General features: G+C 37.8%; 1 long non-coding RNA gene across 1 annotated transcript in view; it reads left to right on the top strand.

Annotated features, from left to right (window-relative positions):
• The window catches only part of LOC116216535, a 79,386-nt gene that overhangs the window by 33,762 nt on the left and 28,692 nt on the right, over nucleotides 1-16,932 (top strand). The window contains exon 6 of the long non-coding RNA XR_004159463.1: nucleotides 11,342-11,418. This is a non-coding gene — a long non-coding RNA (uncharacterized LOC116216535). The remainder of the gene's footprint in view (nucleotides 1-11,341; nucleotides 11,419-16,932) is intronic.

Here is a 16,932-nt window from a genome sequence, read left to right as displayed (position 1 = left end):
AAACAAAAACAAACAAGCTAAACACTAAGAATTCTACCAGCTTAATTCTTGAGTTTTTTGGAAGAAAAATAATGCTGCTTTTCCATGTGGGATCTTTAAATCTGTAAAGTAGTCCTACACACACCTGTCAGATATTACTTAGGTCCCTCTTTACTCTGATTTTGGCTCACAAAGCTGCTTCTGATGGAGTTGTTAATGCTCATGGAGATCTGCAGCTTTCATAGGCAGAAATCTAAACACACACCTTGCTGTGTCCTGCAAATAGGTTAGGCTGACACAAAACTGCAAGTAATCTGGGGGAGGAAAAATAAATAAATGGTGCTTCCATGGTGCACTCAGAAACCTTTTGTGTCCTTCCTGGCTAGGCAGGTTGCAGACCTGGTCAGTGAGTGCAACTGCTCATCTCTAGTACAAGCACCTTGATTTTTTTGTCACGGGAACCTGAACAAAGTGATGGGGTAGGGTAGAAGAAAAGTGTCTGTCTGACACAGTAAAGCAGCTACAAAACAACCACTTAGATGTTGCCTTGCTACCTTCTACCCCATTATTTATCTCCTCTCTTCTCAGACAGTTGGGGCACCTGTATCTATCTAATTGCATTTTCTTCTGCTTGGGCATCTACCTTTAATTTTTCATCACGTTACAGATATAATTCAGTCTATGATATTTCAAAAGAACTTCTCACTATAGCATTTCAAATGCTTTACAAAAGAAAGGGCCATGAGAGAAAATGAAACACGGTCAGGGACTTTGTGCTTTCTTTTTCTTTTTTATTCCTATTATGGTTAGCTTGTTATTTCCAGGGAAGGTCTTCTCAAAAACAGTATGTGGATTTCACTCTCTGAGAATGAATTACAATAGAGCCAAGTGTGATATCTCTTGGCAGATTGCTCCATGCCTTCCTACTTTTCTAAATGATCTGTTGTCAGATGATGAACATCTGATCACCTCCAGCTGTGGGATCTCAGAGGTGTATGACAGTGTGTCTGAAACACAGTGGATTAGCTGCTTTTGAGGTATTGGTGAGCAAAAATGCCAGAGAATCTATACCATATCACCTCTAAAAGAGAGAATTTTAAAAAGTTCTAAATTTCAAACTGTATATGTAACAGTTTTATTGTAAATTTGCTTAGAAAGCTGCTTTAGATCTTGAGAACTGGTCAGTTGAGGTGAGCTTCCAGTCTACATGGATCAGATGAGACGAGACACAGTTTCCGTCCTCAAGTTTAGCTCTTGTCTTGCTGCAGGTATGAATCTCACTATCCTGGTGGGCTGCGCCCTGAGCTCTGGGTCAGTTATCAGGGCAATGATCTCCTGAACGTAAATACTGTGTCTCAATATGTTTAGCAGAAGGCAGCAAAGGAGTTAAATGCAGCATACTATATATATATTTCTACGTTAATCTACAACACTGTGGGGAAATAAGTTATGAATCAAAAATAAAATCAATCACCTTGAGAAACTATCTCCTAACCTAAAAGTAAACTCTACCAAATAAAACGATAAGTACTTCTGTGTTTTCCAGTACTGCAAGATTATTAGATTTTTTTTAAAAAAATCGGTGTTGAAAACTACTGGCATGATCGTAAGCTCTTCTTTTATTAGGTAAACAATCCTTTTTCTCTCTCTCTGAAGCAAACAGGCTCTTGAGAGTGATTAATAATTTATGGCAGAGAAACTGTAATTGTAGCTGGCATTTTTGCTCTGTTGGTGTTTGAAAACAAAACAAAACAAACAACAACAACAAAAAAACTAACAGAAAACTGACTAACCTATATGCTGAGGGAAACGGGCACCCTTCATAATAGAAATAACCAGTACCTCAGGAAATGTTGCAAATAGACAGCTACCACATACTGTACACAGGAATAGGTGATTAAAACTGAGAAACAGAAATAAATATGACCCTCACCTTAGCAGGCTTCTGGGCAGAGATGTAACTTAATTCTTGCGAACACTGAATAAGTTTTTGTGAGGGCAGGGTCTTGGTTTGCAGTGCCTCCAGGGTGCTGTAATTGCTGTGTTTTGCAGGGATGCTCAGGGACTGCAGTCAGAGCCGTGGGCTCTTTGTGTGAGGGGTGGCAGAACATGAGCTGTAGAATATATTGTGTGAGCTGGGGTGTTTTGTTGTCAGGCTTTGATCTCCAGACTGAATTTACTGAAATGTGTTGACTTACAGAGGTTGTGAGGTGCATAGGGTCAGTGCTGTAGAGGTGGAGACAGGGTCTGCGGTAGCAGTAAGAGCAAGTGAAGTGATGGGGTATGTTAGACAGTGACACAAAATTACACAGGAAATATTTAATTGGTGTTATCTAAACAGAGGTACATCTTTCTCCTAACCTTGAATATGCTCTAGTTGAATTACTTGCAGAAGGACGTGGCAGAAATAGAAAAGATTCAGAGGGCAATGGAAATTATTAGAAGCAGAGGGGCTAACAAGCAAAGAGGCTTGCTTGACCTAGTGAAGGAAGGAGATGTTAGGGTTATATAAAATATGAACTGGTATGGAGAAGCTCAGTCATTTTACTCTTTCTCATCATAAAAGAACAAAGGAACATTGAAATTAAAAGGCAACAAGTTTAAAACAGATGAAGAGAAACATTTTCATGCGACATTTATTCAGTCTATAGGAATTGCTGAGGCAGGATGATGCTGTTGCCAGTAGATTGGTTAGAAAATAAAAAATGACGAGACACATGAAAAGGATTTCAGTTACATAAGCCAGGAAAATAGTTACTGTATATAAGTAATTAATCAGCCTTCAAGGGAAAAATAATGATCAACTGCTGGGTGCAGGAGGACTTATCTGAGCCTTGAATTCTTAAAGAGGTCTTCTCTTTAATTCAATAGATTTTGGGCTAATTAAGGACTGTGTGATGAGTTTCATCATTCCACCTTTTCCACATGATCACATAATTAGCAAAAAGTATATTTAAATAAATACTGCCTACTGTCCAGTGCCTAAACACAGGATAGAGTGCTAAACCCCATCTCATTGTCCCTTATGCTTCTGGAATGTGTTCTCATGAAACAATCAGCTAACACTTGGGCATGGCATGTAGGAAGCATTCTACCCTGTAATGTTCAAGCCAGGTTACTCTGTATTGGGCCAGGCTTCAGCAGAGAATCCTTAGGCAAGGATAAAGTCTTGGGAAGAGTCACACCAAGAAGCGAGGCTTTCTGCATGGGCAAAAAAGCACGTGGTAAGATATGAGTATTTATTAACGTGCTTTTTCTCCTGGAGTACACAATCTCTGCCATGTTAATACTAACATTCTACTTAGAAAATTCTAGAACGTAAGTTTTAGCTGTTATGTGCTCTTTGTTTTGCTAATGTCAAAAAAGATGTTTACAACTGTGCCCATGATGTGGAATTGAATGAATCTACATTGTGAAAATACAGAACTGCCTGCCTGCCATGTGTTTAGTTTCTAATGTTAAGTATTATTCTGAAAAAAAGCTGCAATATTCCACAAGTTTTTACATTCTTCACAGAACAAATCTTTAAGTAAATAAGATGATCTCTTGTTGTCTCAGATCTCCTTTATATTAAGAATCATAGAATCTTTAAGGTTGGAAAAGACCTCTAAGATCATCTAGTCTAATCATCCACCTACCACCGACATTGCCCGCTAGAACATGTCCCTAAGTACTACATCTACCCTTTCCGTAAACATTTCTGGGGATGGTGACCTCCACTACCTCTCTGGGCAGCCTATTCTAGTGCCTCACCACTCTTTCTGAGAGGAAATTCTTCCTAATATCCAACCTGAACCTCTCCTGGCACAACATGAGGCCATTTCCTCTTGTCCTATCACTTCTTACCTAGGAGAAGAGATTACTTGGCTTAAAATTCGGTTAGAAGATAATTGCTTCATATTTTTGAAGCTAACCTTGTTTCTGCAAATTATCTTCTACTTTTTTAAGCATTTTTCTTATAAGGAATTGGCTGCTTGTTTTGTATGCTATAACGTTCAATAGCAATTTAGCTTTCTTCCTCTAAAAACAGTTTTCAGGACCTAATTTTGCATATATTGTGGATAGAATGGATATGAAAGGTGATGTGATTGCCTGTGCGTGAGCCTACTTCAAAGGTAAAACAGTCCTCACCGAGTTCTCTTTGTCTGTAAATCAAGGAGTTGCCTGTTAGATGGGCAAACTGACAGAGACTGCTCCCAGCTCAGGCAAGTCTCCAAGCCTTTATTATCCTGATATTGTCTTGCAGGTCAGAGGTAGCACAGCAAATTATTGTGATAAATGTCAATAGTTAATTTAACTCCCATTAACATTTTCTGTGTTGTAAACCTGAAATTAAAGACTAAGGGCATCTCTTTTATTATTCTCCGTGCATTATATCAGACTTTGGCTCACAGGAAAAGGAAGAAGTGACTTGAAAACCTTTTGCGAAATATACGGTGCCCCACTGCTTTTCATTGTCACCTGTCACTCTGCATGAGCAAGGCTGTCCTGCTTAGCACGATGCTGACCCTGCCAATACAGATGCTCCCCTTTGCAGCGGGGAGGCATGGAAGCATCCAAACCTCTCTCAAGGCTGTTCTAAATTTCTGAAGGTATTGCTGTTAACTGCAGTCTGTGATAGTCAACCAAGTGGGAGTCTTTCTCCTTTGGTCCCAAGGTTGAAAAGGGGAAAAAAATCTGTTTGTTTTTTTTTTTTTTTGGTAAAATAACTTGCATGAGCAGAATGGGCATCTTGTTGTACAGATGACACAAAAACCTGAGTTCATATTAGAGCTTCTTAAATCACAGTGAAATTCTAACCCTGGTCACTGAGGCTGGGCAGGAATTCAGTTCTTAAACGATTTGTAACTGTTTCCTTTGTGCAGCACCTGCCTCTGTTTTCAAGAAGTATGATATTAAACTTTTTCTTGCTTCAGAGGAAATCTGCTCTGAAAAGGTGATCTCCAAAACTTGTTTAGAATATGGACTAGAACTCTTCCATATGCAGGCAAACTCTTAAAGAAAAGGAACAAAGTTATGGAGCTGACAGGAAACATAATTAAAGGGACAGGGATATTTGCATGCCTTGCCCTCCCACAGTCTTTCAACAAAGAGAGATTTATTAGCAAATACAGTCAGATATTAATGTTCTTGCATAAAACCAATCAAGCAACCCCCACTCATCCTCATGGAAATCAGATGTTTGGGGAAGAACAAAAAAGGTATTCCCTTTGTTTGCAGATGGCTAATTCTGACCTGACGTCATGCGAACGAAATGGTCTGCATGTCCCACTGTGACACCGCTCTTGTCCTGCCTATCTTCAGCCTTTTTGTGCAGGCTGCAGTGGTGGAGACTTTCACACCGATGAATTCAAGGGCAAAGTGAATGTTTTAAAGAAGAGTTTCTTCATCATCTCTTGATTATATCATTAGATGAGAGATGAAGTACCTTGTGATTATGTTTTTAAGAAGTTAAATTCTGTTATCTTTAGTTGTTGACAGATGCAGGTATATTTGTTAGCAATTAACTGCAATTCACAAGGAAAATGGAAGTTCTCTTAAAGTTATCTCTGATTTGTTTGAAAGTTATTTTAGGGCTTTTTTTTAATCATCATGGGTTTTAGGTTAAAGATCAATGTAGGCTTATGGTCTCATTGGTTATTTCCTATTTTATTTTTTCTGCTTATCTTCAGAATATTTGGCAGAGCTGAAATCTTCCCAGGCTTCCTGTGTTTAATGTCACAGATTACTAAGGACTTTAAGGGTGCCATGAAAGTTTACTGAGGATTTTTTTAGAGAATAATAATAAAAACAAACAATTGAAAGCTAAGGAATGTTCTGCATTAATCTCTCCAATTAGCCCTTAAAATGAGCTTTATTGTGTACCAAGAAATGAATTTTGGTAGACATATCGCTCAGTATGTACTAATAATCTGTAAAAATTTATTGCAAATTTCTTGAGGAAATCACACAAGATTTGCATTACAAGGCTTAACTCAGAGTCACACCATCTTGATCTTTCTGTCTCTGTTGGGACGATTTGCTTAACAAAGTGTGTAAGTTCAAAAGTGGAGCGAACAGCGAGGAATACAACTGTGAATGGCCTTAATACCACAACTTTACTATAACTGATATTATGTAATTTTCTTGTAGCCTTTGCAAGTGCCCTGCAGTGATGCAAGGTTTCGTTTTTCTGTTCTCCAAAACCACATGCGCTTTTTTTGCCAAAGTGCTTTTCATGTTCATGAAATGAGAATGAAGCTCTTGGTGGAGTGTTGGTGCAAATTTATTTTGTAAATCTGAGTGGTCCAAAAGAGAGGATCTTTATTTGGCTCCTTCCAATGTCTCTACTGAGTTGCCAGCAGGCTTTCAGTTGGTGTTTTTCCATGTCTTTTTACACCTTCAGTCTATTCAGAAGTTTGAGGTAACCACGCTGCTCCACTGGTTTAACTGATTCATTGTAGAGTCCTGGAAGAGTTGAAAACATGAACAAAAATCCATCCAAAAAAATAATTACGAGATTTGAAGGAGACAGGTAGGGGACCTTGTTTCCTGTACGAGTACGTTCCATTGGCAACTCTACTACTATCATTTCCCTGTTATAAGGGAGAGCGACATTAACAGAGGCTCTTCAAGTTTTGGAAAATTTGAGCTCTTGAGTATATTGTCTGTGTAACTTCTCTGTTGCAACTGATCCTAAACCTGTCCAGCTGTTTAAAATTCTTTTTTTTTTTTCTATTAGCATTAGGAAATATTTTATAAGGGGAAAAAAAAAAGGCAGTGCATTCAACCACTTTTCTTTTCCTCTTAGTTTTCCTGTACAATATCACACCTGTTATGGTGATATTAAATGGTCAGCATGCTTTGAACATTTGATCTCAAAATGAGAAAGCCTCGTAGGCTTCTTAGTGAAAGCAACTGATACTGGAAGTGGGCAAAAAATAAATTCTACAGAAATATTGTAAAATGTTTAAATTTTGTGGATGACGTGTTTTTGTGAGTAATAAATAGAGCTAGGCATCTCTAGGGGTTTCAGTCTTTCATTTCTAATGTTTCAATCCATTCTTCTTTTGAAATGTACAGGGAAAGTGCTAAGGTAGCCACCTTATTCCACAATCCATTATTTCAAAATAGGCAATTAGGAGAGCAAATAATTTAATATTAGTTGACAGATCATTAGCCTGTAATACAAAAAGTAGATGAACAACTAAGAAAAGTCAGGAGCCTAAGGAAGCGATAGCTAAATTTGGAATTAAGTGGGAGAAAAAAAAAAGATCTTAATAGTGAAGCATGGTAATAGCTGGAGGATAGGCACAAGAAAGCAGAAAATTGCTGGTACACAAAAAAACTTAAACTATCTTACTACTGCAGCTGAGTCAGCTCAAATCTGAACACTAATTGGCGCTCATAGGCTGCTCTCTATACTTCTCCTTCATGACCTGGACCTGTCTTGGGTGATGGTGTATGCTGAGTATCTTGGTGAATGACAGCCGTGATGAGCAAATTTGGGCCTCATTTCCCAGAGGATTGGGTCTTCATTAGGAAAATTGTTTTTTGAATGACTGAAAATAGAGTCAAGTCTTGGTGAAGAAGTAGCCTGAGTATTTAATTTGTTAAGATTAGGTTTATATGTCACCCTGAAACGGGAGGATGTGTTGCAGTGAGGAGGTACTGACTGGTGCATGAGATTGAAGTGGGAATTTCATGAGACTGAAATGGGAAGCTGGATGGCCCCAAGAATAGTTTTCTAAAATAAAGGTTTTCTTTTAAATGATGACTTAGGGCTGCCTCAAACCCGAAAACTTCTTGGCTTTCTAGGTAATCTCATTCATATTTGGGGAACAAATCTAGTTGCAGATCTTCCATAATGAAGAAAGAAAGCTACAGGAAATGCCTACCGTGTATGTCAAACTGCTGCCAGCCCTGTGCGTGCTAACGCATTTATCACATTCAGGAAGGCATTTCAATAAACAACAACAGCAGCAGCAACAGGAGATGGATGTCCTAAGACAGAGAATAGCACATTCAGCAGGAAAAGAGCAGAAGTGTTTTTCATTCAGGAATTTGTAATGAGATAACAACAAAGACTGGGCTGGAACTATTAACTAGTTAATTTTTTCACTCTAGGCAAATCAGTACAATGCATTCTGTTGTTAATATATATTTTTTATTTTAATTTTATGTCTGATTACTCTCCACCATAGCACTCACTGAAATTCAGTTTGCTAAATTTTGGATAGATTTTTGATCGATTTTAATAATAAATATCTATAGTTAGAACAGTGACCTTTTGAGATATCATTCTTTGGTTCACCATCTTTTTTAAGGAAAAACCTGAAAAACTTAAAAGTAAAACAAGTCTGTTATTCCCTTTCTAGTGTTCATTTGTAATTTACCTTTTGTTAAATTTTCTCTTCTCCCAACATTAATGGTTCCTTTGCCTTTTCTCTCCATTTATTCATGGCAAATTATTAGTAAACAGAAGTAGAAGTGGTGTCTAAAAATAAACACCAAACTTGAAGTTTGCTGTATTCTCTCAGAAACATAGATCCTTAATAAAGTAGAATAGTATACAGTTCTTGAATATTACATAGTTAGGTACTTTTGATTAAAAAAAATATACACCTTCTGAGAATAGAATCACTGCAAACTTTCATTGCAATTCAAAATTTCCATTCTGCAAAGACAAATGTTTGCATCACAGTTTAGCTAGTCATAATTATAGACTATATAGTCTTCTGAATTTGAAGTGCAGTTTTAAAGAGGAAGTTTAGGATACCTTTTGGTGGGTGCTTGAATTTGGAGTTCTATGAGATTATTCTAACGACAAACTATAGAATAGATCCCATTAGAAGTTATATGAGACACCTATTCTCCATTTAAAAACATGTACGTGGCATTTAAATGACATGTTTGAAATGACTTTGCATTGAAAAGTAAAAAAAATAATAAATGCATTTTTAGTGGAAAGACCAAGAAGGTGGAGGATGGGAGAAACAAACTTGATTACTCATGGAGCTTGTCCCTTCAAAACTTGAACATATCATAAATATGACAATTGTGAAAAAAGTGACCTTTTGAGTCAAATGGTAGCCAATAAGGCTAGGAGCTCTCAGCAAGATGGTCCCCTCTGCTCGTTTTGATCTTTTGTTTTATATTTGCTCTGTGTACATTTATGACTGTATCAGAGAAACACAGGATTCTACTTTCATCTTCTTTTTTGCCTTCAGCCCTGGAGCTGATTCTTCTCTTGACCAAACTAGGTTCCTCTTTAAGTTCTGTCAGTGAAATACGTACGTATGAGTGCTCACAGGAAACTACTGGTGCTGGGTTTCATCTTACTCCACTTCAGATGCCTCTGAATCATAGGCAGACACCTTAAACTGTGTTGACAAAGGAAAGAAAGGGTATTTTTAGGTTCTGATTCCTCTGATCCGTTTTCAGTTTCTTTTGACTTATGCCACGTCCCATTGACCCAAGATATATGTCAGTATGTCCCCTTTGCCAAAGGAATGTCACATTTCAGTACAATAACTGCAAATTTTCCTATGTGTTATGGAGCAAGGGATCATCTAAATTGACAGAACAAAAAAAAAAAGTTTCCTTTAGAATTTAGTTTGAAATTAAGAATTTCTAACACAGCCAGTTTGGCTTGCGCTGATTCTTGGTCAAGTGCTGCTTGTCTGCACCCTTCACTGCATAAGAAACGTATTAAGCTCAAATTAATTTTACAACTTGTTTTATATGAGCTTTTGTGGTCCAGATTTTTTGCATCACTTTGAGTTTACTTGCCTGCAAGTACAAGGTATTTTTTTGAAGTTAGAGGGACCCTACAAATATAAACTATGGCCAAAGAACAGGGGATGGGGTTGCAATTACAGCTGACTGAAATTTTCTAGTGAGTGGATATGAGCAGACATGCTATGTAGCTTTAATTTCAATTCAGGATTCTCAAAATCCTTGTCTGCTCATTGGTGAGGCATAGAATTATCTTTTTTTTTTTTTTTTCTCCCCTGAGAAAAGGTAAATAAGAAAACTCTGCTAAAGTACTGTCTTGGTGCTGGATCTTCTTGAGATAGTCTAGAAGGAAAGTTTTTATTATTGTTTTTTGTATGTGGAAAATTGATATTTCAGGCCATAGAGATTTACCCTTTGTGCCTAGAACTAGCTGAGTAGTTTATACTTGAATTAGAGACGTCTTGGTGTTTGTTGTGGCTGTTTCTCACTGGTTTATCTGAGAGTCTTTAATATACAACTGTTTACAGTTCTCTACTTTTTCTCTATTATATGTGCAAATCAATTTATCGTGTTTTAATTGTATCATGGATTCATCTAAAAACATTCCAAAACTCTAACATGATCCAATGCTTCTTGCATATTTCACTCATAATGATACTCTTATGATCACGACTGGTTTCTCTTCACCATGTCGGGGAAGTATATGTGGTGTTTTTGAGAACTGACATTTTCTCAGAGACCTCTGGTTTTCTGAAAACCCTGAATCCCAAAAGGGAGATTGTTATTAGAAAAAGAGGAGGATGTGTTTTCGATCTCTTGGCGCAGCTATTCTGCAGGGAAAGGCCAGAAAACAGGAGCTTAATTCTTCCTCAGTGTCTGGACAAAGGACAACACACCGTGGGACAAAGGGACAAATCTTCAGAGAGAGATTTTAAAAAGACATTTGAGGAAAGGGAGAGATGAAGGCTCACTAATGGATTGATAATGCCAGGAACTGGCAAGACTGCATGCGTTCTGGAACTGAATCCTGCCCATGCAACAGAGGCACAGAAATTACTTCTCTCTTTTATCTCATGTGTGACAGCTAACAATTTAATCTGCTCTGTTCATTATGCAGGTTGGCTTCTCTTCCTAGTTAGTGGATTATGGGAACAAAAAGCTCCGTGGTTGTGAAACAATTACTCTGATCCTTCAATTGTTTGTGTGTTATAAAGAAAGATAATCTTTCAGATATTAAGCAAATACATTTAGACTCTCAATAACTTGACATTCAGTAGTTTGCTAGGTATTCTGATAAGCAACTTGTAGGCTCAGGTTTCATCTGGAGGTCAACTTAACAAGAGGTGTCATGGGAACAATAACTTGGAGTCCCTCTTTGATCAATCGCTTACGTGGAGTTACTTCATTTCCCTTTCAAATAACAATCTCCCTTGAGTCTGAGGTGAGATTCGTAGGAATCTTTGCTGATTCAGTGTTGGCTGCTGTGTAAAGGAGCAGTGGGGATGACTGCAGTCTCTTCTGATCCTTCCAAGCTCTTATACCAGCTTTTAAAAATTGTGCAGAAGTGGGTGAGTTGGGGGGAACGGGTGGACTGAATGGGGTGGGAGCCTGTTTGTCTCTGATAAAATGGCTCTTTCTCTTGCAGGGACCCCATGTGTCACCTGAGATGGACCCTTTCTAGATCAAGGGACTGCCACCCTGAGTCATAGTCTCAATCACAAGGTAAAAGTGGACGAGTTTCAACTCTTTGGCATGTACTGGGTGAGAAAGCAGGCAGTTTGTTTTTTAGTTGCCAGGAACCTTTGTCATTCTGTCATATCCTTTCTTTCTCTGTTTTTTGTCTTCGACATGGATATGTACAAAATAAGCTCTATTTTTTCCCCTTTGTCAAAGGTGAGATAATAAATACTACTATAATAAACGTTTGTTTCCTTTGAACTCAATGTTTTCATCACTTCAGTCACCCCTCCTCATGTTCATCTTCTTGAAAAGGTTTTGTTTCAGTTTGATTTCTTGTGGACAGGGGAGAGGAAATGAATTTTCAAGGAGAAGGCTTATAGCATGCACGTGACTGTTGGCAGTACAGGTATTCAGAGCACAGGAACTTCTAGAGAGACTAGTGCTGGGGGTGTTTTACTTTAGTCTAGATGGAGGTTGAATCCTTAAGGATCCTTATAGATAAGAAAGGCATCTGAATCTCGTTCCTGGCCTGCTGTCCTCCTACTTGAAGAGCCGTAAGAGTTGCTGTGGTATAAACCAAACCCTTTTTCCATCCACCTGCTCTACTTCCTGATGCCTGTCACAGAACAGCTGCTCAGATTGGCTTGCACAGATGTGTTCATGAAGAAATAAATTCTGTGATTCTGTGAAATCCAGGCTGTCCTTGTATCCTGTCACACTGTTTGGGGTTAGATGCTTCAAAGGTATGTATATTCATTCATTTGCTCACTGTTTCTCCATCTCTTTTCTTGATTTTTAAGAGCATCAGCTATGAGAAAATGACAACTTGTCCCATTAGAATTGCCCCACAGATTGACACAGTCTCGTTTCCCTGTGTATCCTCAGATAAATTTTGATTGTCAGCTTTATAATTCAGGTGATCTGAATAAAATCTGATGGCAGAGAGCTGTTGAGATATAAGTGCTTTATGTCTAGCGTGATTTCATTGGTTCATTAAGTAAGGGATGAAGAGAATTTGCCAGTTCAAAATCTGCAGATTGTCATGTTTTCAGTTATTTGAATACTGTGTTGCCTTAGTCTTTCTGTGTGCTTCTCAGTAAGCTTCAAGTTGTACAAAACCCCTATTCTTTACCTGCCCATATCTTGGCTTCTCCATTGCTTTGAATTTCTAAGCCTGAGGTACTTGGAGCTCACACAGTCTAGCAAAATTCATTGTCTCGGCACCTTTGTATCTTTTCAGCTCTCTAGTATGTCTCTGATACAGAGATGAGATATCACATGGTTAGAAAGAGAAGCAGCTTATGAAAAGCTATTCCCTTTCCTTGAGGGATGCTGGATTAGTGTTGCTTAGCTTCTTGACCGGCTCTGCGAACCAGCTCTTTATGTTTTCTCCTACAATGCTGCACTCTTAGAAAAAGGAGTGCAGCAGGAGTGTCACTGGTTGAGAACACTTAGGCCAGATCGTTTTTATTTTGTGTCTTAACATATAGCAGTTTTAGGGCTGTGCATAAAGCCAATGAAGCATAAAGAGCATTAGAGATTTGGAGAGTCTTAGGATGTAGCTTAATTTTTCTGGAAATGAATCAGTTGGGATATGACTGTAAATCTGTCTTCTCTGTCTCTGTAGTGTAGTCCTTCTGGGTAAAATGTTTGACATTTCAGAAAAGAAAGAACTAGTACATAATGCAGGGCAGCCTCTTCTCCATATCGATTGGGTGATGTTGAAGATACAGCAGCAACAGTTTCCCGATTCACACATGCCATTGTATTCATATTGATTTGTTAGCATTTATGAAGCAGTAATATCTTTAAAATAAGTGTAGTCACTTCTAATTGTCTTATTTTTGCTTTATAATCGTCTTATAAAGACCTATTTAGTTCTTCTCTTGAGGTTTTTGTTCTTTTGCCTCAGACATTTTGCAGTGATGAATCTTGGTTTGATCTTTGAGACATCAGCAATTATAGCCAGGACAGACTTCTGATAGTACAGCAAATATAGAAGTTTTTGATGATATGGGTAAGTCTTAGCTATTTTTAAAAGGTCCCAATCATAGTCCTGTGAAGTCTTTACTTCAGTAGCCTTCAGTGAGGATCAGCTAAAATCACAAAACCAGGATCAGAGTTAAAGAGCATTAGGAAACGGAATCCTTTGTTGTCTCCTGTATGTAGAAGATACTGTGCAGAGGCTGCTTTCCCTACGACCTCACCAAAGCAGTTCTGAAATAATTTTTACTGTTTGTACTTGAAGGCTGTGACTGAAGGTTTCTCTTTGAGTGTACTTAGTTAAGCAGTGAAAGAGAATGCAAGGCCACTGAATCTATTCTCCATTTTGCCATTGGTAAGACAGGGGATTATTTAGCAAAAAGATTACTAAACAGGCAGCTTTCCTGCACCCTCTCTCTCTCTTCTCTGTACAATTGCATACTTCCACCCCCACACCCTTTTCTCCATATGAATTGCCTGCATGCAACTGAATTGCGAAACCATTTCTAAAGCTGTTACCAGAAAGGAAAATAATTTTTCAATCCACTTTTACCTTGTAATTATTTCATCCCAATCAGTGGTTTGCACCTCACGTTTATTGTTCATGTAAGGAATTGTAAGTGAGCCACTTGTTCTTTATTATGAAAGACAGATTTTATTTTCTGGTCATGCACTAGATACAAAGGGCTGTTGATTATAAAACCATTGTTTAAACTCTGTGCCTTTCTTGTAGTTTATATAAAATGCTGTAATTATTTTCCTACTTACACAAGGCTTGGTCTGCTGTAACTGGACTACAATAGTGTAAGAGAAGAATTAGGGAATACTTAGCTGTGAGAAAATGAAAGAGGTTTCCAGTTCACTAACATCCAGATGCATTATGCACTCCTAGAAACTTAAAGTTATTTGTTTCTCATATAAAGATATTTTCATTGTCAGAATACTACTAATTCTTTGTTTTGGAAATCAGAAATCTTCACCATTCAGTCTTTAAGCTTCCAAGTCTGTACCACAGTGGATTTGAAATGCAATGCTGTCTGCAGAAAAGTGGAGTACATTAATTTTTTTCAAAAGGTCTGATGTATCAGCACCACAGTGCCTCTGCTGCTTATTTGTGGAGCTTTTGGATTTCCATTCCCAAGGCTGGTCTTCCACTGTTCAGGGAAAGAAGATCTAGGTTTGAAGGCTATATCTGAGCTAGGTACAAGGTCATTATTTACCAGTATTGGCTATGAAAATGCTGCTGAAATTGTCTATGTTTTGTATGTTGTTCTTTCTAGATCTTGAAATGATAGGATGTGAGGTTTTTTTTCTCACTGAAGCTGATAGTGTTAGCTGATAATAGCTTACTTCAGGAATCCTTTATGAGTCTTTAGCAATATCAATATCTATTTGTTAGACCAAAGGTTGAATTTAGTGCACAGTCTAGTGAAACTTTTAGGGGTGACTGTGAATGCATTCGGTGGCTTCAGCTGACAAATCCACCACTGTTTGTGTGGTTGTGGTTGGAATCCTCCTGTCTGAGCTGCCTGAATGGCACTATTCTCAAGCTACCCTTTCTTGTGTTGTATTCCTTGTGTTTTGAGTGTGTAAGTCAGGGGTTGTTCAGGAAAGCCATCTAGTGAAATCATCTAAGCATTGGCTTATGGTAATAATGAAGAAAGAACATTAGCACATCTGTATTTGCTACCTCTGAGGGAAATATTTTGGGAGCAGAAGTTACTGAACACTTGGAAGGGCGTTCAGCTAACAACATTGCACCTTTTTCAGAACATCGCTTCTCCAACTAGCATCTAGTCATTTCTTTCATGACCTCTTTATCCTCCCGGTATGTTTTTCTACCATTACTTGTCCACATAGTGCTCTTCTGTTGCATTATTAATGGTAACCTTTTCCCTACATGCTGTCTTGTTAGTCAGCCATTGTTTTGACCTCCTGGCCTGAGTTATCCAGGAGGAAAATGTCAGTGGACAAGCTTGTAGCTTGTTTGGTGTCCCTTCAAGAAAGCTGCCGGTTTATTTTATTTTATTTTATATATTTTTTTTATTTCCACCTGTGGTAATTTATAGCAGCTGCCACCCTTGAAAGTGCAGAGCACAAAGGTGAGGCTATAATTATGGCTAAAGGCAGATCCCTGAAATGTTGAGCTTTGCCCTAGTGCTGTGGTTTGTATCAGAATTTCAAATAAAGTGAGTCTGTGTTATAGGAGAAGCAAAACAGCAGCAGGAAAAGCCCATAGCTAGCCAAGTAATACAACCTCCTGCTTGGTCCAACATGTGATTATAGAAAAGCAAGCACAAAAGCTTTCTCTGGAGAAATGTTTGTGAATGGCAGGGTGTGTTTGTTTTGTGCCATCATATCTAAGCTCAACTGAATGATTAAAATTTGCTTTTTTTTTCTGAAGGAAGTGTGTAATGATTGCCTGTTGATCTATAGTGTTTCTTGCAAGGTAGCTGTCAAAGTGCAGGTAATTCCAGATCAGAGTACTAATTGTAGATTTGTCCTAGCTCTTCTAGATAACGTTACTTTTCTAAAGATTTCTCTGATTTTTTCTTAGACAGAGAAATGGAAATAAATACTTTTTTTTGGTCTTCTAACAATCTCTAGACAGCAGAAAGATGATGACTATTAGAGCTTTCTATCTGGACATGTTTTGTCCCATTTACTGTTTCCATTTTCAAATAAACATTTAATTGTAATAATGGAGACTCTGACATACAATCATTTGAAGTGACAGTAAATATTTGGGGTTCAGTATTGAGCCAGTTGAACAATTTTTTTTCTTTTCTGTTTATGCCTGTAACTTTGGACCATGCCCAAAGTGCTCTTTTTGACTTCTGATCTCTCCTTATCTTGCCAATGAAATCAGATGATCTTAGTGTAGCTGAGATGCTGAGAGTGTTTGAAGAGTGAGAATAAAAGGAGGAACTGAGTTATTTGACAGTAGATCTGATAGAGAAGGAAAAGAATAATGTTGTAGGAAAGAAGATGTAATCTTAAGTATTTACCACTCTGTTGTCAATGTCTCTGGGCTGATTTAATATAGCATTATAAAAAAAAGTAAATTGTGTCAGACACACTTTCATTTTATATGAAAAAATAAATTTAGCTGCAATCCAGTAAATGTTTAGGAAAGTAACAGATATTGTCTTGTATAAAGAACCCAAGATCAATATCAGTAACTTTTTAAAAGGACCTAAAGTTGTGCCTTTATTGTATGTTATAAATAATACTGTCCTTAATATTGTGTCCTCAGGCAAACAGACCCACAACTCTTTAAGGAGTAGAATTTCAGTGTTCAGTGTGCTTGGTTTTTGCAACCTGTGTCTAAGTTCCATATACTTATGGAACTTATTGCTTTTTTTTTCCCCTAGGAAAGTTTACTGCCTTTTTTTTTATTTTCGTGATGACTGTCTTTTCTAGGATTACTTCGTTAGCCCTGGTTCAGTCAGATAGAACTAAAGAACAAAACACTGAGAATATTCCTTTTACAGCTCATCAGGGATATGGTACCTAGGATATCTGCAGAACTGTAATTTTTCAATTGTTTTGCAAGAAAAAAAAAAAAACCCA

The sequence above is a fragment of the Meleagris gallopavo genome, chromosome 4 (genome assembly GCF_000146605.3).
Source record: "Meleagris gallopavo isolate NT-WF06-2002-E0010 breed Aviagen turkey brand Nicholas breeding stock chromosome 4, Turkey_5.1, whole genome shotgun sequence".
Taxonomy (NCBI): Eukaryota; Metazoa; Chordata; class Aves; order Galliformes; family Phasianidae; genus Meleagris; species Meleagris gallopavo.
The sequence above is the reverse complement of the archived record's forward strand: the minus strand, read 5'-3'. Positions and strand labels throughout refer to the sequence as shown.